The sequence below is a fragment of the Microcebus murinus genome, chromosome 2 (genome assembly GCF_040939455.1).
Source record: "Microcebus murinus isolate Inina chromosome 2, M.murinus_Inina_mat1.0, whole genome shotgun sequence".
Classification (NCBI taxonomy): domain Eukaryota; kingdom Metazoa; phylum Chordata; class Mammalia; order Primates; family Cheirogaleidae; genus Microcebus; species Microcebus murinus.
This window is the reverse complement of record NC_134105.1, coordinates 111,307,745-111,334,807: the sequence shown is the minus strand read 5'-3', so window position 1 is coordinate 111,334,807 and position 27,063 is coordinate 111,307,745.

Genomic DNA, 27,063 nt, shown 5'->3' with positions numbered 1-27,063 from the left:
TAGGTAACTAAGACTCAGGTCATGCAAGGCATTAGGGCTCAAAGCAAGGATTTCGCATTCTAAAAGCAAAGGAAACGCATTGAGGGGGTTTTAGGAGAAAAGTTACATCTTACATACAATTAAATCAACCTTTCTGGCTGTGTGCGACTTAAGAAGGGGACATGGGATATAACAAAGAGAATTACTATGGACTCTTAGATTTTTATTCCTTATTTTACAATCAGAGCTAATTAAACCATTATTATTCTTTTCATGTTGAGATTTTCCCAAATATGGTCTATGGTGAGGAATGAGTGTGGGGAGCTTCAACGTGACTCCTGTGACTTCGAGCATGGGCCCTTTCCAGTGGTCTGCAGTCCCCCACCACCCAAAACACAATGTCCACTCTGTACATTCCCAACTCGACCCAGAGTCAGCTGTTTCTCCAGGATCCCAGGTTCTACTGAGAAGGAGTGATATAAAGAAACTAATATTTGGGCCCTGAGTGTACTCATTAATACTGAAGTGTTGTTGTTTCTAGGTCCTTTTTCTGAATTTTTAGCCATAGTCTGAAAGGCTTCCTCTATTCTCAATTTATAAAGAAATTTACTCATGTTTCTTAACACTTAGCTTTTTCTTTTCTTTTTTTTTTCCTCATTTTTTAGATCTCTGATTCATTTGGAATTTATACTGATTAACAGTGTGAGGTTGTCACTTTTATCTTTTACTAAATGGCTATCTAGTTGTCTCAACATTATTTATTAATAGGTCATTTCTTCCCCCAGTGATTTGATATACCACTGCCTGCCAAATGTCAAGGATCTATTTTGTTTTTACTGTCTGTATTGTCCCATTGTTCAGTCTGTACATTCACTTGCCATGCTACCTTTATACTAAAGTCTTTAGAGTATGTCTTAATATCTGGTAGTGTTAACCCCAAGCCATCGATCATTTTTTGCATGGTATTCCAACTTCTCCATATCCCTGTAAATACTTGTTATTTTCAGTTTGTTTGTTTGTTTTAATAGTAGCCATCCCAATGGGTGTGAACTGATATTTCATTGTGGTTTTGATTTGCATTTTTCTGACGATTAGTGATGTTGAGTATTTTTTCATGCGCTTGGTGGCCATTTGTATATCATCCTTGGAGAAATGTCTATTCAAGTCCTTGCCCATTTTTAAATTGAATTATTTGATTCTTTTGTTGTTTAGTTGTAGAAGTTCTTTATATATTCTAGGTATTCACCCCTTATCTGATATACAATTTGCAAACATTTTCTCCCATTCTGTAGGTTGCCTTTCACTATGTTGATGGTGTGCTTTGATGAACACAAGTTTTTAAGTTTGATGTGATCCCATTTGTCTATTTTTTCTTTTGCTTCCTGTAATTTTGGTTATATCCAAGAAATCATTGCCAGATATAATGTCATAAAGTTTTCTTCCTATGTTTTATTCTGAGAGTTTTATAATTTGGGGGTTTACATTTAGGTATTTAATCCATTTTGATTTAATTTTTATATATGGTATAAGGGTTCAACTTCACTCTTTGTATGGGCATATCTAGTTTTCTCAATACCATTTATTGAAGAGACTGTCCCCCATTCACTGGTCTTGGCTCCCTTTTATAATAAGATTTGTTTCCGAACTCTCTATTCTATTCCATTTATCTATATGCTTGTTTTTAGGCCAAGAGCATACTGTTTTAATTACTGTAGGTTTGTAATGTTTTTACATCAGGAAGTGTAAATCCTCCAACTTTGTTATTTTTTTCTTTAAGATTGTTTTGTCTGTTCAAGATTATTTGAAATTCCATGTGTATTTTAGGATTTTTTTTTATTTTTGCAAAAAATACCATTGTAATTTTGGTATGTATTACATTGAATCTGTAGATCACTTTGGATAGTATTGACATCTTAACATTATTAAATCTTCAAATTCATGAACATGCGATGTCTTCTCATTTATTTGTGTCTTCTTTAAGTTCTTTCAGTAATGTTCTGTAGTTAGTATATCAGTCTTTCAACTCCTTGGTTAGGTTGATTCTTAAGTATTTTGTTCTTTGTGATGCTGTTGTAAATTGAATTGTTCTCTTAATTCCTTGTTAGAGTGTTCATTTTTACTGTATAAAAACACAACTGATTTTTGCATGTTGATTGATATCTTACAACTATGCTGAATTCATTTGTTAAATAGTTCTAATAGATTTTTGTGAAATCTTTATGATTTTATTCTTAAAAGATCATGTTATATATGAATGGTGATAATTTTACTTCTTCCTTTACAACTTAAGTACCTTTTATTTATTTTTCTGACCTAATTGCTCTGGCTAGAATTTCAATGCTGTGTTGAATAGAAATAGTGACAGTGAGCATTCTTATCCTTTTGCTGATCTGAGATGAAAACCTTCCAGTCTTTCACCATTGAGTAGGATGCTAGCTGTGGGCTTTTCATTATTTTTATTACTAGTTTGTTGACTTTGTCATTAAAGTATGTTGAATCTTTTCAAGTACTTTTTCTGCATCAATTGAAGTGACCATGTAATTTTTGTCCTTCATTCTATTAATGTGGTCTAATGAAGAGTATTGATTTTTATATGTTAGTTTAATATTCTGCAACTTTACTAAATTTGTATTAGTTGTACTATATTTCTACAAATTTTTATGGGTTTTCAAGTATACAGCCTTATCATATTATCTTCAAGTAGAAGTATTTTTAACTTATGTCTTTATTATTGTACTAATTCTTATGTCTTATTATTGTACTTGTCAGAATTTGTGACCTAAGTCTCCAGTTTTATATTGAATGATAGTGAAGTGGCAATTCTTGCCTGGTGCCAGAATATTAAATAGATACCAATTTTGGGGTAAGATATTTATCTTTTATCACATTGAGAAAATGTCCATTGATTACTTTTATTATGTGTTTTTATTAGAAATTTGAGTTAAGCTTTGCAAGTGCTTCTTCAGTATATATGAAGGTAAATCTATGACTTTTCTCCATATATATATTAATATGGTGATGTATATTAATAAACTCCCTAATATTGATCTATCTTGCATTTCTGGCATAAACTCTCCTTTGTTCTCATATATTATTTTCTTAATGTGCTATTGGGTGCTGTTTGTTAATATTTATTTTAGATCATTGCATCAATAAGTGAAAATGGTAGATTTAAAGAAATATTTTTACATTAAATTGTGTTACTAATGTTGATTCTTTTTGTCAGAGTGATTTAGATTTTCTTCATTTTCTACGTTCATGTACAAATAGGATGACTTGGACTTTGATTTGCTTTAAAATTCCCCTGTGAAATCATCTTGACTTACTGCTTTTATTGAGATGTGGAGAGTGAGAAGTAACTGTTAACTTTCTCTATTTCTTTTTTAATAATTGATCTGGTTATTTTTACTGGAATCAGTGTTGGCAAATTATGGTTTTATTCCCTAGAAAATTATTCACTTTTGCACTTCTTGGATCTCCTTGATTTCAATGGTTATTTTCCTTTGTCATTTTCTTATCTTGTATCTTTGGCTTTGCCCTCTTACCTTCTTACTATAAACAATATTACCTTTTTTTTTGATTAGCTAGTGATTGCCTATTTGTTTATTTCTTAAACCAGTATTTATTTATGGTGTGGCTATTTTTCTCTGTTATACTTTATTAGTTTCTTCTTTTATCCTGATTATTTTCTCTACTTTTCTCTTTATTAACTGTATTATCCTGTTCTCCAAATTTGTCATTGTTCATTTTTTTTGAAATGTGTTTAATACTATCAAATCCTTCTAATCATTGTTTTAATTGTATAAATTAAAGACATAGATTTTGATTCATAGCATTTTTATCATTTTTTTACATCTGTAATATTAGTTCACATTTTATCATTTGAATCCAGTTTTTTGCATAATAATCAGTTTTTTGTATTATTCAAACTTTTTATAATTTATTGAGTTTTTATTGTGACCTAATATATGATAAATTTTTATAAATATCCAACATGCATTAGGAAATAAGATTTATTCTATATTAATAGACTGAACATAAATCCATCTTATTGTGTTGTTTATGTTCTCTATATACTTATTCATTTTTTTTACTCACAGTAGCTTTCTCAGGCTGAGAGTCATGTGTCGTCTCCTAATGTTTGTGTGTTTCTGTTTCTGCATTCCCCGTAGGTTCTGCCTTAGAAAGTTCACTGATATGCAGAAAGTGTCTATCTTACCTTTGAATTGTGGCCTTCACCTTTATAAAATTTTCTTTGTGTTATTTCTTTTTGTCCTGAGTTCTAACTTGTTAGACAGTAAGAACACAAGCCCCCATTTCTTTTTTTCTTTTTCTTGTTGTTGTTGTTCTTTTTTCTTTGCATTTTCTCTGGTACATTTTTCTTAGTTCTTTATTTTCAGGCATTCTACACTTCCTTATTTTAGGTGTGTCTAGTGTATATTACACACTGTTGGTTAGTTGGCTTTGCTTTGTGAGGCAATTTGAGAATGGTTTTCTTTTAATATATGAGTTAAACTCATTTATAATCATTAACTTGATACATTTCATTTCAGCTTTATTAGTTGTTTGCTGTGTATACATTATATAACTTTACTATAGAGTGGCTTGCGCTATTTGATCTCTTCTCTCTTTCTCTCTCTCTCTCATTTCTCTTATTTTTGCTTTGTTTCAGTGTACTTTTGTCATTTAGAAAAGTTTGTATTCATGACCAAGTTATTACCCATGCTAGTGCCTGTATATAATGCCTAGAATCTCCTTTTTCCTTACTTAATTTTGACTATTCTGCCTGTCAGCTTTAAATGATATTCTCTGATTGTACTCTGCCTCATTCTCCTCTCTTCTCCACTTGCTCTACCTGATCCTCTGCTCTGGAGTAAGCTTCAGAGTCAACACTACTCTTGGTATTTTATTGTCCCAATTAGTTGTAAATTAAAATTTGCAAAGTTCTTTGTCTTTATGTTATATTACAAGATTTTATTCGCTCTCTTTTTCATCTGTATTTTTTGAGTATATGTGGAGAGATTCTAATTTAGGATGCTGCCATTATTCTATGGACCTGGAAGCATCTCTTAGATTTTTATGAACCTTAAATGAGCTAATCTATGTGAGAGTAAAGATCACTATCCTTTTGTGGAAAGACTTCAGTAATTTGTGTTCTTGCATTTAGGGATAACACACTTTTCTAACTACTGTCCACTAACCCCTCTTCTATCTTTTGCCCCTGTTAGCTTCCTAACATGCCTTATGTTTTGATACACAGAAGACTTCCGTCTTGGTAGGTAGAAAAGTGGAGAAGGTTGAAGGATGGTGGCATTTCAGGGGCCTTCTCTGAAGAGAGCAGGAAGAATTGAAGAAGCTAGAAGAGAAAGTACCAAGGAGAGGAGAGATTGATGAAAAGGAAAATAAGGAGGAAATAAATGGTTAGTTCCCTTGTATTTCTGTCTGTCCCAAAGTACAGACAAAGCTGATGAGTCCAATTTAGTTAACTTTTTCTGTGAAAAGGGTGTTATACTTGGCCTCTGAGGAACAATGTTATGTGCTATGTTGTCAACAACCTCAGTCGGTGAAGTTTTAAAAATATATATGAGATGATAAGCACTCATCTAACATTATGCTCACAACAGCCCAAGAATTTTGAATTTTTATTGTCTCCTTTTTAAACATGAAGAACAAAATAAGATTGAGATTCAGAGGCTGAGAGAATGGTTGAAAGTCCCATCATTTAAAAAGGACAGGTAAGTGACTTGATTGAATCCCACACATCACAACACAATGTAAGAAGGCAAAGAAGGGCCAGAGGACAGATACATTTTAGATTCTCAGAGAAAGGAAGTTATTTGTAGTCAGAATGGTCTGAGAAGACTTTTCAGAAAACAATGAGTTTGATAGATTACCCTCCACAGCAGGGCAGTCTCTGTGTCCGTAATTCCTGTGTACCTCATTATTGCCTGATTGGACCAGTTGTAGAAAAGGATGCTTACCAGCTCCTTTGCTTTGCAACTTAATCAGGAGTGGATCTTCCTTCTTAAAAACAAAACAAAACAAAAAAAAAACCTCTCTGCACAGAGAGCTTCAGGCAAAGCCCCTTTAAATTAGGGATTGTAATTAATATTTTAACAGGGTCCTGAGAGAGTAGGTTGATTGAGTGTACAGCAATGGAGAGGGACAAGATACAGATTGCCTGCTATCTGATCAGGAGGAGGGCCAGTGTTTGAGTTTACTTGGAGGAACAAAGCAGGTCTGTGCACTGACCCTTTGAGCCAGATAAATCCCAGCAGGGTGTGAAGTGGTCTTGGAATGACCTAAGGCTGAATCTGTTATGAGAACAGGAAGGTTTATAAAATCATAGCAGCAGGGGAGGGCAAGTAGTTCTAATGGAATTAGAAGATGATATTGACAGCACTTGGCTCTGGAAGTATCTCCTCAATTCCCCAGAGGTGATATTCTTGAGTTAAACCCCTTATTTAAGATTGAGAAGAACAGCAGAGAACCAAGAAATTACAAAGACAAGGTGGTCAGCTCAAAATTAAAGCAAATCTCAAGTAAGCTCCAACTTTGTATCCAGGTATATGGCAACATGACAGAACAAGAAGACTTGAGAGGGAAATGGCTCCAGCATTTTCATTTTATAAATCAGGAAAAAGAATTCTTCCTGCTCAATTCCTACCCCAGCCTTCACAAATTAACTCAAACAACTTGGTCTAGTAACAGAATTGAAACCAGACTCAAAAGCTATCAAAGGCCATTCTTTTTCCCAGAATAGCTCTTTGTAGACTACTCCCCCATTGGAGGTAGTTTGTAGAGAAGAAAAAGCACAGATTACTAGCAATACCGGCATTTCAATCCTACCTTCGTTACCTATTCTGAGCTGTGCAGTTGTGGGAAAAATCATCTATTTACTCTGACCCTTAGCTTTTTATCCATAAAGTCTAGATTATAATCTTTACCTCTTAGAGAAAGCTAAGAGGAATGAATTCTACTTAGAAAAGGTCACAGAAAAGAGGTAATGCAAGTTGTTCATCAGAGACAGGGTGAGGCATTGGGACAAGAGGCAGTAGAAAATGGACATTTCAGGAAGAGGGTAATTCCGAAGCAAAGTCATGACTAATAAGAAATACAGGCTTAGGGAGATAGGAGTCACTGTGGTTGAGAATTTAGTACCATAATAAGAAGTTTAGACTTTATCTGGTGTTAATAGTAGTGGTGGTAATAATAACAGGGAGCATTTATTGAATATATTCCACAGACAAGATACGGTTCTAAGATTTTGCATTTATTGTCATTTTTAATCCTTAAAATCACATTATCAGGTACTGTGGTTCTCATTTTACAGATGAGAAAACTGAAACACAGAAAGGTCAAGTTGCTTGCCCAAAGTCACACAGATAGCAAGTTTAGAATATGAACTGCAGCAGGCAGAGGGAAGCAAACAAAACATTGCTAAACAAGGTAGTAGAAGACCCAACTGCGTGTGTGTGTGTGTGTGTGGGGGGGTGTTTTCATGGTACAGATGGATATAAACACACACACACACATACATATGCATATGCGTAGACATGAAGAATGTATGGACTCAAGAAAAGAAAACCTGGACCTAAGAAGAGGAGGCGGGACTTGTTAGAAGTCTATTATAATGATTCAACAAGAGATGGCAGTGGTTAGAGCAAATGCAGCATAGGTGAAAATGATGAGGTGAGTGACAGAGATATAGGTAGAAGATAAACTGGACAGACTTGGTAATGCAAAGTCAGAAGAAGCAAACCATCCAGGACTATTCATTGCCTGATGGGGAAACTGGGTGGATGGGGAGGATATAAACCCTATAGGTTAGGGATCTTTCAAAATACTGTTCCCAAGTCTTTAACCTGAAAATAAAACAGCCTTTCTATAACTGAGAAACTCCAATTCCCAGGGATAAACAATTCTATACATATCTAAATCTAACAATTCTAAACATTCTATACATATAATTAAACAAGTAATTTTTTCTATAGTTAAAGGACTCTGCAAACCCGACAGGGAAGGACCAGAAGCTGCCTTCCACTTAAACTCTGGTGACCTACCTTTGCAATTCTGGCACTCTATAATCTTGATCTCAGGTGAGAAGGCAAGCAGTAGTGATGGATGGTTTTTTAGGTTGTGGTTTAAGAATAATATGTCCCAGGAGCATGCCTTTTTAGGTGCAACATGCATGCCTTAGAGAGAAATCGACATTTATACTCTGCAGTAGAACAGATGTCAAAAAGGAATGTCAAAATTATCACCAGCAGAATATATTTATTATGTGCATATGTTTTTCCAGTGAATGCTATTAGTTACCTGTTAATCTCCTGTCAATGTTAAAAAAAATGCAATGAGAAAGCCATTGTGTTTCCTTTAGAAAAAAATCTAAATGTCACAGTTACTGGTGGAATATTATATAGTCATTAAAAATCATGTTTCGGGGGGCGGAAAAACAGATGGTGACTTAAATATTTTTTTATATAATATAGTTTATACAAAATATCTGGCCAATACTCCTCAAAACTTTCAAGGTTTTCAAAACAGGGAAAGTCTGAGAAAATATCAGTCAAGAAGAGCTTAAAAAAAGAACGTGATGATTAAATGTAATAGGGAATAATAGATAAAATCTTAGAACAGAAAAAGTCACCAAATGAAAGGCATTTACTAACATTTACTTCTGTGCAAACTTCTAAGTATCTAAAAGTTTAACAAAAGCTACTTAAAATGGTATATTTTTGAAATGTCACATGTCAAAGTATTTCAGGAAAAAAAAATTGGAGGTCTGTTAAAAACATGTGCTAAGTGGCTTCTATTTTATGTTATGTTTTAATGTACAAGTGGCCCCAGTACTGAGCAAGCCCATAGGCAGACTAAGCACAGGCTCCAGACACTGGCCAAGCAGGGCACCAGAACCACTTATTTGAAAGAAAATGATGTTTAATATCCTTTAACTTGTTATAGTTAGGTACTAATTATATTTCGAATTAGTTTGAACCATAGGAAATTGCCAATACTTAACTGCTTCTTGTTTGAAAAAAAAAATGTCACTTCCTGTACTTCGGTCTACAACATACGAGGAATGGGCGGTCTGATCATTTTGTTGTTTGGGGCATCTAAAGTCTCCATCTGGCTCTGCTGCCCTCCCAGTTTTATTGCAGGCTCTTAATCTGGGTGGCCGACTTTGTAAAAATATCTGCATAGTGTATGTTTTGATCTCCTTCTCTCATTTTGCCCAATCCCACTTCCCACCCCCAAATAAGCAACCTACCTGTGGCAAGGCCTGGAGGGGGGGGGCAAAAGAAGCTGGGTTCCCTTTCTAACTCATTGAGCATCTAAGCAAAGACAAAGTAGATGTTGTGGAAACTGCATCTCCATCCTCAGTGGGCTGGCGCTCCAGGAATTAATTTTTGTTGGGAGAAACCAGGGCCCGTGATTTTGGGTGACACTTCCCGAGGGAGCTGAGAGTTTCAGTAGGGAGTGAAGAAACATTTGGGAATGAGCGTCTGGAAAAAGTATTTGGTTTGTTAAAAGGCTCCCGCGCCCCGCAGTCTGACCTGCATTGCAGAGTCCTTAGTAATAAGGCTGTATTTTATCCTGCCTGCCTCCTCCTCTCCCTCCTCCCTTCCAACTCCTGATTTTTTTTTTTTTTTTTTTTCCTGGAGTAGCAGCCACAGAGCATGGGGTGAAAAGTCACTGGAAGGACAAGTTGACAGATAGCATTTGGGTCGCTGGGTCACTGCAAGGCGTCGTGATCTGGGCTCAGACAGAGCGATTTCCTCGGTGATTTTAATCTTTCGTCTGTTCACACGTCATGCCACCTGGACATAATGCAGAGAAATCTGGAGGCCTAACGAGACCTTCCTTTGCCCCAAAAGCTCACTTGGACCAAAAAAAAGGAAGGGGGTGGGTAACAGAAAGAGGGAACGAGAGTTAACCCTCTCCCTGCAGTCCCCAACAACAGCAGAAAACCTGGGGGTGAAAAGACCTTGCTAGCAATTAACAAGCTCAGGGCTTTGTCTGAGCAACAAGGGCCTTGTCTTTATGGAGACTGTAAATAATATAACGAGTTGCCCCTTTTACTGCCTTAGACACATATACGTGGCAGCTTTATCCTTTTTTGTTGACCTTCTGTCCAGGTTTTGATTTACTTTCAAATCTCGTGTCATAGATTCTTGGAAAACATTTATTTTGGTGGTGGGGGCTGGGGTGCAGGCAGTGGAAAAAAGGATGTAGAGAAAGAGAGCTGCCCAGGAAAGAAAATATTAATATCTTCCCTGTGACTGTGGCCAGACAGTCTGCTTTTCTTATTTCCCCATAAGGTTCTGAGCTATTTCTGATCAAGGGTGTTAAAGTTTAGAATTAATGGATTTCAACAAAGTAAAATGCTTCTGCCTAACTTGCTAGAGATATGTCTCAGGTCATTATTAGCAGGGCTGGGGAGTGAGGAGGGAAAAGGCAGTTTAAGGCCCCACAAAGAAGATGCCCCTTTAAGAGTCTTCCCTTGGGAGGAGTGGTGGAAAGAGAGAAAGGCTCCAACACTCGTCTGTGTTCCCACGGAATGCTCATCATACTTCTGTTAAAGCCCTTATCAAACTTCACCATGGTCATCTGTGTAGGTGTCGGCACTAGGCTATGAACTACACAGGGGGACTTTATCTTTCTTATCACTCAAAGTGCCTGGATTATGGGGGGACATTTTAAATATTTGCTTATTTATTTATCAAACATGGTCTGAGCACCCACTCTTGCCAGATACCCAGCTAGCTACTGAGGATAAAATAAGGAATAAGTTAGAGTCCTTTTTCTCAAGTTGCTCATAGTCTAGTAGGGTAGACAGACATATTGTACAAAGATAACATTTGCAATAAAATACTACCCATGTTGCCCTGGATGTAGAGGATTCCATGGGGAAAATAATTAAGGAGGGGTCCATTCTATGGGGAGAGGAAGGGAGGATCAAGGAAGATGTCACAAAGGAAATGATCATAGAGGTATAAGCCAAAAGCCACATAGGCTAGTTGAAAGACTATCTCAATAGCCTTTGAGAGAAACAGCAAGGTCTTAAATAATGGCACTATCAGTGGGGTAAGAGTACCCCACTGCACCCCCAAATCTTATGTAGAAATTTGATCCCCAATGTTGGATGGGGGTGCCCAATGGGAGGTGTGTGGGTCATGGAGGGAGATCCCTCATGAATAGATTAATAAATAGGCCTCCCTGTGGGAGGGAGGGAGGGAGGGAATGAGTTCTTGCTCTGTTAGTTCTCCTGAGAGCTGGTTGTTAAAAAGAGCCTGGAACCTCTTCTCTCTCTCTCTCTCTCTCTCTCTCTCTCTCTCTCTCTCTGACTCTCTCTCCCCTTCTCTTGCCATGTGATCTCTGCACATGCCAGCTTCCTTTCCCCTTTCTGCCATGCCTGTGCCATACTTCTTATACAGCATCCACAACTGTGAGCCAATAAACCTCTTTTCTTTATAAATTACCCAGCCTCAGGTAGTCCTTTATGGTAACACTTAATGGATTAAGACCTGTGTTTGTTCAGTTGTCTTGGCTTTGAGTAGATACAGCCTGCCTCGAACCTTGGAAAAACTCAATTTACCTGTGATATAGTACAATGGGAACATCCTAAGTAGGGAATTTGGAAACTGGGATTGAGTTCTGGCTCTGAAACTCTGAGTCCCCAATTTACTCACCTCTATACTAGAGATGAATGCCCCTCCCCTGCATACCTACATCATCAGTTTGTTCTGAGGATTGAATGAGATTATGTATCTCAAAGCTACATAAGCATAAAAAGTAAGATATGAAAAATCTGCAAACCCTTCTAAACCAAGAATTTGGAGGGATATTTTGGCCTTTCAACAAGACTTGGGGTCACGAACAGAAGGCGAATGAAAATTAAAATCACCTACTACCTTGAAGTTAACAGGCCCGGCTCAAGAGGATAAAGCTTCTCTGAGGAGGTTATTTGCCAAGTGGCACTGCTCAAAAGAGAGTATTCTGTCAAATCTGCCCAGTGTGGACTCCAAATTGCTGAGCTTTCAGGAAGTCCATTCATCAGAGGAAAACTGACCAGTTCCTCAGTCAAGTGACCCTAATGTGCACAGGTAGTAGCCCTAAATCTTGGCCAAATTCCAATTTGGGTAATTCCATTTAGCTTCTTATCATTCCAGCTTCAGCTTCACTGAGGTCATTGTCCTTTCCTATATACTTGGAAATTGCCACTGCTAGCAGAGATCTGACTACATTTTTGTGTGTGTTCAGTGGATTTTCCCCTGCTTTGTAATGAAGATATTTTTCTTGTTAGACCAATTTCCAGGTAGCTTATTGTTAGAACGTAGCCTTTAGACCTTTTCTCACTAACCAGGTAAATTAGAGAATGATAGACTATAATAGCTGTTTGGGAACTTGATTGTTTGTAGGGACTGCAAAGGCAAAGGATTGCTAGTGGCCAGGCAGATAACAGAAAGTATGAAGTGGCCCATGGGGTGCAAGACAAATGGGAGTGATAAGGCTTGGAGAGTTGATTTCACATCTAAAGTCATCACATTTTTGTAGAGTAAAACACTGCGTAGTGTACACAAAACTCAAATGTGAGTCTAATTTGGTTTGTAGGTCATCACCTTGTAATCTCTAATAATCTAAACTTCAAAATCTTTCAAACTAAAGATGAATAAATAACTGAGGCACAGAAAGGTGCAATTTGTAGAGCTAGTGGAAGGCAACTCTGCACTATTGTCTGCAGAGAATATTTGTCTTCTGTCTCTCAGTGCAAAGCTATGCTTCCATTCCACTGTTTTCTCCTCCAACCTTTAGGAAGTTCTATTACCCTAGAATATTCTTTGCCATCCCTTATCGGTATGCATTTTTGGTGCAGTAGAAAGAATACTGGGACTTTGAATCAAAAGATATGTGTCTAGTCCTGGTTCTACCCCCTACTGGCAGATCGACCTGGACCAGCTTCTTAAATTTTTTGAGTTTATTCATTACTGGAAACTCCATTTACCTGTGATATAGTACAATGGGAACATCATAGGTAGGGAATTTGGAAACTTGGATTGATTCTGGCTCTGAATCCCCAATTTACTCACCTCTACACTGGAGATGAATGCCCCTCCCCTGCACACCTACATCATTAGTTTGTTCTGAGGATTGAATAAGATTATGTATCTAAAAGCAACACAAACATAAAAAGTAAGATATGAAAGATCTGTAAACCCTGTAACAAACTACAGATTATTCATGTAATTCAATTTAACATTTTAATGGAAATACAGCGGGCACATTCTAGGGCACTATTTATTTAAATATCAGCGTCACCACCTATACTTATTAAACAGATATTTTCTGTAATTGAAAGCCCTCTCACCAAAAATGCTTTCTGTTATGCAGTAAGTATCCACTGTGAAATAAGATTCCTATAAATTGGATTAGCCCTCATTAGAACTATTTTAGAAACATTAGCAGTATGAACAATTGTTTAGGGGCATTGGGTTTAGAGAGATTTGAAATTAAAAACTTGCTGTGTCATTTAAAATACTTATGACCTAAAATAATTACTAGGACTTAGTTTCTTATATGTAAAATGGGAAAATAATAACTACTGCATCAGCGAAAGATTATGTTGAGAGTATACTCAATATACCTGGCACATGATAAATGCTAAAGTAATAAACATTATATTTAGGTACCTCCATTAACTCTCTTCCTTCCTTACCTACTGAACTCTTACATGACCAAAACATAGGTTTACTCTAGGTTCTAACTTCTCCATTTATGGGAAAGTTTTTTTGAAATGCTTTTCCTAGCTGAAAGAGTCAAGAAAACTGAAAAATGTGACATAATTTCAGCATAAGTAGCATTTGGTTGCTTAACATGGATCTGACAAATACATTTTCTCCAAGTTTCCCAGTAGAACTATTACCCACAGTGGTCCCCTAATATAATAACATATTAAAGAAGAATAAAGGGTTCCTAGTTTTTGGAGGTCTGAACTCATTATGTGCTTTTGATTTTCAAGGATATTTATGCTCGAAATGAATGACAGGTAAGAAAACCTCCTGCCATACTCTCCCACATTCTCTACAAAGGGAAAATTTTGAATGAAAGCTTTGTGCTCATAATCCAACCTTTACAGAAGTCTCCAAAGGATTTCTACTTCGATCACATGGATATTTGATTCAAGTACAACAGCCTGTTTGGAGAATAATGGGGCTTGGACAAGTGATAGTGTGAGGGGTGGGGCAGGATCAAGTGACAAGGGACAGTAAGTGGGAGACAAGTTATGGGAGCTCTTCTTGCATTGTCCCTTTGGCCTAATCCCAGAGGATTCCTGAAACTCTTCATCTTATGGTGGAGGTAGCATGTTTGATCTAAAAACTTTCAGCATTCATCCAGGGATTGACTCTACTGTGTCTTTGGATTTCAAAGGAAGCCCCCTGCTCAATGTTTGCTCCCTGATTGATGATGTTTGAGCCAAAATGAGAAATCCCAGTTCTAACAATGCAAATAGAATTTACAGCATACCATAATTTTAAGCACTAGAAAAACTTCTGGAATCTGAGTCCTTGGATATAGGAACAAATAACTCTATAACGTGAACACTTTCCAGATCACTCTCCATATTTGATAAATAGAGAAAATAGAGCCCAGAGAAATTAAATCGATCACCTAAAGTAGGAGCCGGCAAACTATGACTCACAAACCAAACCTGGCTCATGGCCTCTTTTTGTAAATAAGATTTTATTGGAAAACAGCCATACTCATTCACTTACATATTATCTCTGCCTGCTCTCATTTTACAATAGCAGAGTGTAATATTTGCAACAGGGATCATATGACCCTCAAAACCTAAAATATTATCTAATCATTTGCAGAAAAAGTTTACTGACTGCTGATCTAAAACCACACAATTAATTGGCAGTAAAGCCAGGACTAGAATTAAGGTCTTCTGACTTTTGATCCAATGGCCTATCTCTTGAACCACACCAAAAGAGACAGAAATATTGTGAGGATTAAAAAGAAACCCAACACATATGAATACCTGGGGCCCTGCAAATAAAAGAAATGACAGAACCTGGTATATTTCTATTATTTTTATTGCTACTATAATCAATATCAGGACACTCTTCTAAATCTACTGCTCCTAAACTCAACTTTAAGTAAGGTCAAAAACAGGAGATAAACTGTTAGTTCACCAGAGTCCTCTATGACCCATGCATCCACTTATCCCAGATAACTGTCAATCTGCTCATGAGACATGCTGTTGTTACACATTCTCTTTCTGTGCCTTTAAAAAAAAATCCTGTTTAAGGATCATTCAGCATCCTAATAAGGATTTCATGAAGATTAAGCAGCAAGGGCATTTAAAGAACAAATCACACCCGACAAACTTCATAGGCTTTTACAATGTAATTTCAAATTAGCAGATGAAAGGAAGGCAAGGGATCTTATATCTCTGCCTTTTTGTAAAACACTTGCGACAGGGTCTCTCACAAAATGTTAGTGGCAAAGCTATTTTATATCAGCCTTTGCCAATTCAAATGGGCTTCAATGCTTCCACCTAGACTGAAGAAAGAGTGATGATAAATGGCAGCACAAGGAGTTTGGGCATAGATGTGGCACCTTGGAAGTTATTCAGTAATGTCATCCTTGACCTTGAATAGGGCACACTAAGGTCATGATCAGCAAATGTGTGGGCGGTACTCAGACGTTTAATGAAATTTCGAGAAAGTTCGAGCAAATAAAAAAGGGGAATTAGATAAAAGTAGATATACGAACATGGCCACAGCCAAACAGCAATCCATGCAGATAAATAAATAAGCCAAATACTTACCACTGAAGCAGCTCTTCCAAATTTCAGAGACCCAGAACTGACTGAACACCCAAAGTATTGAATTGGAAGTGAGAATTACTACTAATAGATAAAAAAAAAAAAGTTTTGGTGCAGATTATCCCTATCTGAATTACGAAGATGAAGAACTGTGAACAGCAGAACAGATTGACAGTTAAGTAATAAAAGAAAATAACCAATTCATTCATTCATGTGTCCATTCACTCACTTGAAAACGATTTACTGGGTGCCTGGCATGTGCTTGTCACTGTTTTACATTGAGTACTGAGTTCAAGCATGGATCCTACCCTCATGGAGTTTATTTTCTCTCACATGTGTGTACACACACACACACACACAGTTTGTCAGGAGATGCTAAGTATCAGGAAATAAAGTAAAGCAGGATGATAGGCAATGATACAGGAATGGTGGGCAGGATGTACCACCCTGAATGAAAGGATGAAGGAACGCCTCTCAATGAAATTGAACTTCAGTAGAGAAAGGATGCTCCAAGCAGAGGAAACAGAAACTGCAAAGACCCTGAAATGAGAGCACATTTGAAATTTGGAGAACACAAAAGAGGAGTGGGAGGAACAACAGGAAAAGTTCTGGGAGCTGAGATCAGAGAGGCAGATAGGTGCAAAAGTAAATATTATCTTGTAGATTTGGATGAGATAAAACTTGGCAAGATAAAATAAATTTGTATTTCAATTTGTACTTCATCATTGAGATGAAGAGCCATGTTAAGACAGGAGCTAACACCTTAAGAAGATCACTGTGGTTGCTCTATGGAGAGTAGATGACAAGGGAGCCAGGTGGAAGGAGGAAGACCAATTGGGAGCCTATTACAACATTTCAAGGTGATGGTAGCTTAGACTTGGGGGAATGTGAACAGTGGAGGTGATGAAATGTGTTTGGATTGTAGATATAGTCTGAAGATATATCAAATAAGATTTATGACTGGTTTGCATGTGGGAAGTAAGAGAAAAAAAAGGAGTCATAAATGACTTCAAGGTTTTTGGTTTGAGCATCAAGATGCATCAAGTTGCCGTTTTACTCAATTGGGGAAAATTGACAGTTGAGGGGGCAGAAATCAACAGCTCAATTCATTCCAATTCAGTGAGTCTCAGGAGGGCACACACCTGATTTTTCTAAGAACCTTCAAGAGTTCTCCATTGAATGACCCTAAGAGGTCATCATAAGTTGAAGTTTATGCCATGGCAACCAACACTGGGAGCAACTGTTATGCTCAAGAAGAAAAAACATTTATAGAGCACAAAGAGAGAGCCATAGAGCAGAAATAGCACCGCCTCTCCCAATAGAAAAACAAAAGCTAAATTGGTTGAGAAAATTAGTAATAAATTGTGAGGAGCAATTCGTCTTTGGTCACACTGTATTCAAAAACAGACCTCGATGGGGGCAAATTTAGAAACGGAAAAAGAAGAACAAAACGAGGATTAGAGAAGATGCTAATTTTCATGCTGCCTTTAGAAAGGAGAGTGATGTGTGGGTTAGAATCTATTGTTCCCAAATTCAGAACAAAGACAACAAAATAAATAGTGTAAGATTGTGGAGCGTCGTGATTATTTGGTCACCTTCAGAAAGTTATTTCCTTTTTAGGAGCTTCAGTTTCTTTCTCTGTTAGATACAAAATACAACTTAGATAACTTTTTGCAGTGTTTCCACCTTCCCATTTTGTATATCCTAGATTATGGCCACTCCCACTCTGCCATCCTCACGTCAAGACGTGTGCCCCTCTCATGTGAGGTGCATGTTAACAGAGGAGGAGGAATCGTTTCAAGACACTCAGTTAGGAAGATAATAATGCCATCAACAAACTCACTGCAGCCAGAGGTTATGAAACCTTTCTCTTCTTAGTTTGAGGCGTAGGGCCCAATGAGATACATTTCAACATAAGTTTCCACCCCAGAGTGAATATGGGTCTTATGCAACATGCAAAGATAAAGCTCTCCTTTACGACATTTATAGATCTCATGATTTTCCAGTTGATAAATTGGAGAACATCAGGAAAACACACACACACACACAAAAAAAAAAAACCTTTCTTTTCAACCCCAGAGTCCTCTTTCCTTTAGAGTTCAAACCTCACATGTTGAAGGCAAGAAGTGTCCTGCGCAGTGTAGACTGTTTGCCAGCATCCCTCTCCTCTACTCACTAGATTGCAGCAACAACAGCCCCCATACCCTCCTGCCACTCCTGTTGTGACAACTAAAAAACACCTCCAGACATTGTCAAATGTCCCCTGGGGGACAAAATTATCTCCACTGGAGAACCACCAATCTAAGTATGATAAGCAGGTCCAAGAGGTTCCATTTCCTTACTGAAATAAAAACGCTACCCCAAGAGCCCTCTGACCACTGCGCATTGCAGTAGTTAACATATAACTATACTTGCCCACGGTATAAATTCCCATCCATACAATTAAGGGAGACATGGTTTATTTGTGTATTAACATACCCAGCTGCTTGTTTGCCTTTGCCTGGTATTTCAGTCCAAGTACAGTGGTTTAGCATAAATAATACACAGTCAGCTGAAGGTTGAAAGATATTGTAAATATTCAAGTCCTAAACTGCTGTGGTTTTTTTCAAGTGTGCTCTGTACAAACCACTCTTAGCTTGAAAGGGAAGGGGGGAAAAAACCCAGCCTTAATGCCATTACCTAAATAGGCCCATTAAAAATGAACTGTGAGTGAAATACGGCTTTATTAAACAGATGACATTACATCAGGAATGATGAATCATAAAGTTTCTTTTCGGTATTACAATGGTATACGACCTTTTAAACTTTAATCATTCACCTCATATTCTGAACTACCGTCAGGTGTGCAGGCTTCTTGCTGATTACATTAACATGAGGCAGCTGGGGAGCTGTTGGCGTCAATTCTCGACAGGCTTTCACTAGCGTGGCTCAGCGACACAAAGCCGGAGCTGGGACAGCCCCAGGCCCGTCGGAAAGGGAAGTACGGCTTCCACCTGACTGCCAGGGTCCGGGAATGACAAGAAAATTACTCTGGTGCATTACATATTGTTGTGCTTCCAGAACCTGCCATGTGGCCTAGCACATAGTAGGGACTCCATCAGTATTTATTGAGCAACTCTCAAAGTGCAAGGTGTTGGAGCAATCTGTTATATTTGAACAGGGCTTCCAGTGTAAAAGAACATTATTCAGTTTTCACGGGGACCAAGTGAAGAAGACCCAGGGTCACACTGGTAGTAAACGATAGAGCTGGGATATGAGTTTGTTTTCCTTCCACAGTGACTATAAGACAACATTATGCTATTGATAAGAACATGGGGTTGGCTTCCATCCCAACACTTCTACTCAGTAACTGTGCAACTTTTCACAAGTCATTTAAATTCTCTGAGGTACATGGTCCTCATAGGTAGCGAGAAATATTTGAAATGATGCACATAAAAAGCTTGGCATGATGGATGGCTTATGGTAAGTACCCAACAGATATTATTTATAATTATTCAAATCTTCATAAAAATATCCTATGGAGAAAATTAAAACTGATAGCACAGAATCCTCGAGAGAAAGCAGAATTTGAAATCTCAGGGACCTTGTGAACCATCGCCCCTAAAATTTGATTGAGGTGCCAATTAATCTGCATCTATCTTTCTCTTGCTCTTTCTTCTTTCTAGTTATTAGGAAGCCAAGTAAGGGACAATTAGTCATTTCTCCCCTAATTACCTCACTCTGCAACCTGATGCCAAATACATCTCAGGGCTCTTCTTGAGAAGTTTCATATCATGAAGTCCTTATATCAGTGATAATCGGATATGTAAGCATTTATAATTATAGTTCTTCTCACTAACATTTTAAATAGTGCAGGAAAAAATATAAAGAAGTTCAAGAAAAATGTTAGTAAAATTGTATACTGGATAGGGAGGTTAATACAAAAACAGAAAAATGTTGAAATAAATCCCTAATCTTTTGAGTTGTGGCCCTGTAAGAAAACTATCATTTTTCTTAAAATGCCCCTAAGTGTCTCTTCAGAGACAATATACAAGTTTGAGGTGAGTCACTATTTTGTTCTAGAATAGCATATACTATATTTCTTATGGGACTTAATCCAAAATTAAGATTTTGTGTTCATTTAGGATGCTTTGCTATTTTAAAAATACCAACTAAAGCACCATAAATGAGAATAAGAAGTAAGGAGATATATTGACATTAAGGTTCATTATTTTGTCAGCACAACAATATCTGTAAGACTCAGTTTCTTTCTTTCATTCACCATTGTTAGTTGTTGTCTTGGTCCTTTGTCTGGTTTCCCCAAGCTCTCTAAATATTATTGTACCTTTTCAACATAGTTCTAACAAGAGGTAGAAAAGAAAAGGACTGCTTCCTCTGAGAGATCTCTTTTCTTAATAGCAAAGAAACCCTTCCCATGATTTCCCCGACAGACAGTCTCTCCTATCCATCTGGTTGGAACTGAATCATATAACTACCTCCAAACTAATCATTGGTAAAGAGGATGCAATTACCATGGCTGGTTTAGGGCAATCATGATTCTCCCCCTTGAACTGGGAGGGTCCCTGATTCTGTGTGCACAGATCATTTAATACCTGAACAAAACTGAGGTTCTGTTTGCAAGGAAGAAAGTGAGAATGGCTGTTGGGTAGGCAAATAACTGTCTGCTGTCATTTCATTAGCCATAACCTAGTTCAGGGTTCCTAAACTTGTCTCCATATTACAATCACTTTTTAAATATTCTAGTCGCATGCTAAATCAATTCTATCACAATTACGGTAGTAGGGCACAAGAATAAGCACTTTTTGCGGCTTTCTAGATGATTCTAAAGTGCAGAGAAGTTTGTAGGTGGCTGCCCTAGCTATTGGCTCATGTGAGCCAAGCTAGCAGGGGTCTCTTGAGGGATTTCCTTCTTGGTCCACAGGGATCTAGTAGGTCCCATCCAACTCCACTGGGCACATATAGAAATGCCCTATGATACAGGGTTGACTTGAACAGAATATGAAAATATCCTATCTTACCACTACAGAATTGACACAATTGTCAAAATCTGAGAGAAAACTAAACATTCCTATAAACTAGCTAAATATTTTTAAAGTATCAAATACTTTATTTTTTGTGACTTTTAAGCCAGTTTATTTTTTCCAAATGATGATTCAAATAGGATGAGATAGTTCTGTAGCTCAACATCCACTGTGGCGTTGCAGAATTGTGAAGGTCATCCAGCACAACCACTGGGATGTCAGCTCCACAAAAGCAAGATTTTTACATATCTTTTATTCACTGCTGTGTTCCCAGTGCCTAGACAAAAGCCTCATGCCATGCCCTATACTTACACCATGCTTGAGTTTTTTTTAGCTTATCACTCCATGCTCAATTTCCTTATCTGTCATATTGGGACATTAATATCCTATGTGACCTATAGAAGGAAAGAAAAACTGCATTTTGAAGATGCAAAATTGAGAGCTAGTTCTCCCACCAACCAGCTGAACAACATGGTGGGAATCTCTTAATCTCCCTGAGCTTCCACAGGAGGAGAAATGCTAGAATATGCTTATGAGATTCCAATGTGGTGGCATATATGAAAATGGCTTGCAAAATGTATGTTTCTGTACAGATATGAATTGTTATTTCAAACGAGGTAAACTTACATGTTTAATTAATGCAAGACAATATTCACAGTGCCTTCCCTCTAAAATGCGCTTTTCTCTTCCTCTCTCTTCCTCTGTTGCTCTCAAAATGTTAATATGGATCTCCTCTATAAATAACGATAGTGGCATACTGACATCCAGATTTAAACGCTGCAGCACAGCACCCTGTACAAGGAGAAGGCTGACACAGAGCTTCTATTTTTATATGTTTAGTGATATATCCAAGTGTCACTCAACAACAACAGGAAAGGAGCGACTGAGCTGATATGGTTCACTCATATCTTCACCCCTCCCCCGCCTACCACTCCGACACATCCGTGACAAGCGCTGCGTGCTCCACCTGCTCACCACCTGTCAACATCTCGGTTAAAAAAAAAAAAAAAGACTCCAGAACATGACTCCTAATTTTTATTAGTATAAGTATGGATATTCTGAATAATAATCTGTGCTCAGCACTTAAATTGCAAGACACTGTCTCTTGAAATGCTCTATCCCCATATCAGATGATCTCTACAACGACTAATCCAGACTTTCTGAGATGAGAATCAAAAAACAGATTGTGGCACGCAACTGAAATCACTGGGGAAATGCAAGGAAATACCTTGGACTCTTTGATTAGAACTTCAGTCAAGACACAGGACCAGTTCCCCTGGCTTTGAGGAAAAGGTACTCCTGTGGTTTTATCCCCTCGCTGATCAAACCAATGCTCTACCTCTCCCTTTTTCTCACGAACCTTCCAGAGGCTAAACTGAGGCATGTCATCAATGACAATTAGGGGTAAGAGCCTCATCTACTGAAAATCAGCACAGCTCACCACAGTTTCAAAACGCCTAGAAATGTGCCACACACAAAAAAGATCAAACCCCACCTAGCAGACAAGTGACATCCAAATTTAACTGTGTTTGTGGGCAGAAGAAGTAAACACATGCATTAATAATTCACTATATGGTTGTTATTCAATATGCTGCATGTAGTTCACAAGTTTGCTTTTCTTAACAATGTGATTGAACTAGCTCATCATAGTGAAATAGAGCTGGTGATGAAACCAGACAATCACGGGTTCAAATCCTGGCTCTGTAACATTCCGGATGTGTAACGAACGTGTTATTTTACTTACCCAAACCTGTTTCCTCATCTGCAGTAGATTTGACAATGCCTAACTTAGAAGATTATTATGAGGATATAATGAATGTATATGTATGTGATACTCGCCACAGTGGCTGGTTTATAGTAAGTTATAGCGAATACAGTTGTTTCTGGTACCTCAATATCCACAGGGATTGGTTCCAGGACACTTGGCAGATAGCAAAATCTGCAGCTGTTCACGTGCCTTATAATAAAATGGTGTAGTATGACCTCCCATATAGTTTAAATCATCTCTATGTTACTAATAATACCCAATTCAATGTAAATATCATGTAAATAGCTATTGTACTGTATTTTTTTAACTTTTTGTACTATTTTCATTTTTTTTTTTAATATTTTCAATCTGCAGTTGGTTGAATCCACCAATGGGAAACTCACAGATATGGAGGGCTGGTTGTACTCATTAAGCCCTAATGCATACTAAATGCTGCTTAAATGCACTTCCTAAGGTAGCTCCGATTGTTTGAGTAGCTTTAGTGGCATCTTTCTCTCTGAAACTTTATTTCTAAAATTGAACTTTACCCAAGGTAACAATATGGAGTCCAGGACTGTTTTCTATTTGTTGTTCCAAGATAAGTCTTAAAGAAAAGGCATTGACTTCAAGCATGATGAATCTAACCAGAAAGAAGCCATTGTTGTAAATCTAATGCAAGAATTTTGGCTGGAAGGAGACTGTACAAGCCACAGATGGAAAAATTGAGGGTGGGGCTCCTCTTCTCTCTCTCCAGAGAGCCACTGTGTCCTGAGTTACCCAGGGCCAGGGTTTGGTGTTGGGACTCATGGAAAAGTGGCCCAGGGCAGGCTCTAGCTCTGTATTCAAAATCTCTCTCCTGCCCTGGGTAAGAGCACTAGTCTTGCTCTGGCTCCAGCACTGTGGTGATGAGGTGGTTGAGACGAGACCAGGAGGGGCTGAGGCTCAGAAAGCACCACAGCAACAGTGTTCACCAAAATGGAGGCATCCGGCAAGTTGTCGTCTTTACCACAAGAAGACTTAGGTGTTTGAGGGTCTTCTCATTCTATGTTCACTTAACAGAAACCAACAAAGCAGTATTAAGAGTATAAAGTACTCTTAATACTTAGTAGGTGTACTTAAGTACACAAAGAGTATTAAGTACACCTACCAAGATGGAAAAAAAAAAATCCATTCTTTTTCTAACTTCAGATCTGGCTCCCTAAAGCAAAGGGAAGACAATTAATATATATTAATATTTCTAGAACCGTGTGTAATTTAAGCACTAGGTGCTTTACATGTGTAATTTTTATTTAACCTTTATATTTGGATAATTCCATGGTCTCAAATATGTAGATGGGAATATTGAGGTTTAAGACTATTAAGTGGCTAAAACCGTAGTCCTAGGTGCACATCCTATACTCAAACTGAAGTCTGTCTGACTCTGAAACCTCTTATACAACACTACTTTCATCGCAATTACTCTGAAGAATATCATCCTGCTACTTAAGACTTTTAAATCTGTTCCTGCTATCAGTTGGGTCATGTTTTACCTTCTCAGCTTTATGTTGGAAGTTTGCTACTTTACCCACAAGATCTTATTTACAATTAACCAAACCACCAAAAAAATTAGTCCTGATAAAAATAATTACAGATGCCAGTACAGTGCACAGCACCAAATAGGTACTGAAATATACACACTAAGTTAAACTTGAAAAAATTATTACAGAACTAGCAAAAACCAAAAGGACAGAGCAAAGTTTGAGGCAGGAACAGGGGAGAGTCAAGAAAGTTCCAATGCAGTTAGCACCGTATCCTACAAAATAAAATTTCAAATAACCCTGCTTACTTTCTCCTCTGAATTCATAGAACTCAACATCTCAGAGTTATTATTGGGTTTAGAGGTCATGTACAAAAGCACATAAAGCCCTAAGACAGGATCACACAACTTCTAAGAGAACATCTCCAATGATGGAGGACTCACAAACTCTTGAGATAAATATTCTGTCTTCCAAAATCTAAAACTTTTGGGGAAAGAAAAAAAAGTAGAGTGTTCCCGCCTTGCTTTTCCAGCACATATATTATAATGCTTCCCTGTGTCTCTGTCTATATACCAATGGCTATTAGAGCCGTCCTGAGTAGAACATCAGGAATCTGCCCCTTGCCTGCAAGAATAAGCACAATGTGTTTACCGGTGCATGTGTGTGAGCAGTGGTGGCTTCCTCCTGCTGGCCACGCATTCCAGCCTCCTAGGGATATCTAGCTAAATGGCCTTCCATAGAAAAGGTAGAGATCCCTGGAACAAAAAGGATTACAAAGTATGAAAGCTTTGGCTAGAAAGGGAGAACTGAAAAGTTGCCAATGTGTACGGGAATGTGAAAGTGAGAAAACCTTTGATCAGTACTTTATTAGAGTATTGAAGAGGAAAGAACTTGGAAGCTGCTGGAATATCAAGCAGCCTAGCACAGTCATAAGCTTTAATTGCTCTTTTCAAAGAATTTACTTATCTATTGAATTTTAATTTTGTTCAGTTCTCTTGTTTGTTAATTTCTGTTAACCTACTAATTTGCCCTTAAGCCTGCTGGTCAATCAGTGCTGAAAAGGAAGGAGGGCCAGGTGGCCTTAGAGCACTGTGCTCTGTGAATACATGGGTACTATATGACAAAGTGGGACTTCATGGAGATAGCAGTGGATGAGCGAATTGTAGGCCAGGGGGAAGTTATTGAGGGTTAAACTCTGACAATGATGTCAAATCACCGCTTAGAAATCCTCTTACTGGAAGTTAGTGGGCCTGACTATCCACAACCCTGTGGATTAGGTATTATACCAGCCTCTACACTATGGCCCTCAAGGAATGAGCTGCATTTTACCGTAATACCTGAGCTATTGCTCCATTTCTGACGAAATTGCAGATTACTGAGTAAAACTAACTCTAAAGAAAGGACACATTACTGAAAAATGTGAATAATTACATATTTTATGGAAAGCTGAATCTTACTACATGTGAATACATGAACGAGTAGGATGATTTGCTAACAGAATGTTGGGATGTTTTATACCTAAAAATACATTCTCTCTTAGATTTTAATTAATAGATAAGGTTCAATTACAATTAATTAAATAGCACTATACACTAAGCACTATCTTTCTTAAAAATAAGAATTGGTCTCCTAAACAGGCTGTTAAAGCCCCTACACAATCCTCTTTATACTATTAGTTTTGCAAAGTTTTTCTCTCCCCTATAAATAGAAAGAAAATCTCTACTAAGTCAGTTTTCAGGATAACTCTACTACTCAATTAGAGGACTTAGTATGGAAAAAGTTTTCCCATCCCAGGAGGGTTTTCTTAGACAATAAATACTGGTGGGTTTGACCTATTTTCCATAAAATAGATTTTTTCCCCCACATTTCTCTTATTCCGCCCATTTTTCTAGCCACTTTCCCCTCCCTTCTCCTTTTCATAGAACTTATTTTCTCAAGCTGTTCTCAGTTAAGCAGTGTCTGCAAAGAGAGCTGATTTTTTCACTCTGAAAAGTCTCCAGTGAATATGCCCAGTCTCTTTCATGCTAGAACTACATATTTATCAACCCCAGAGAGCAAAGATGAGGCGGCACCATGGTAGTGAGTGATGTGAACTGCTGTCACAGCAGAAATTGTGCTAGGAGAGGCCTCTAGATAGGGGAGGAAATAAAAACCTTTGGGTTTGGGAGGGGTGGAAAGCACAAAGGAAAAAGAAATGGAGGAGGGATAAACCAAAAAGGAAATGGGAAGGAGGGAGGGCGGTTTGGAAAGAAAGCAGGGAGCAATTAGAGAGGGCTGGGTGGTGCGCACAGTTGCCAATCCCTGTTGGGACGCCCCCCAGTGGCCAGAAGTGGGTCATAAGTGTAATGAGCCGGGCAGCCTGACATCTGGACTCTTTAGTCTGTCCGGCCTCAGGTTTCCACTTGGGAGCTTCAGAGCTCAAAGGTAAGAAGTAGGTGATTTTCTTTGCTTCTTGTCTCCTTCATCAACCCCAGCCACAGATTGCCCTGTGTGGGGCAGAGCCCATACTTCTTAACTAAATAGAAATAACCAGGGAAAGCTACAGTCCAGACAGGGACTCTCACTCCCCTCAAGGTTGTGCTGATTTAAGGGGAAAATTGCTCTAACCCCTTTCCAAGCACATAACTTACAAGTTTCTAATTAGCAACCACCCCGGGCCTTTGAATTTGTAGAGATGCAGATAATGCTCATTTCTAATGATTTATTTCCTCTAACGGCAGCCGGCATTTTTTGCAAAGACTATTTGGCTTCAAGAAAACTGGACAAGAGTGATGCACAACTCATCCAAACCGTGGCCACTGCTTGTTGAAACATCCCAGAGCACTTTTGATCCTGGCAGTGGATTAATATGGTCATTATCAAACACACATATGGCAACCACATTTTCTGAATGCCAAACAGGGGCATGTTGGTCCAATAATAGGACAGGATATTTCATAGGGGATAAATGGCACCCATATTACTTAT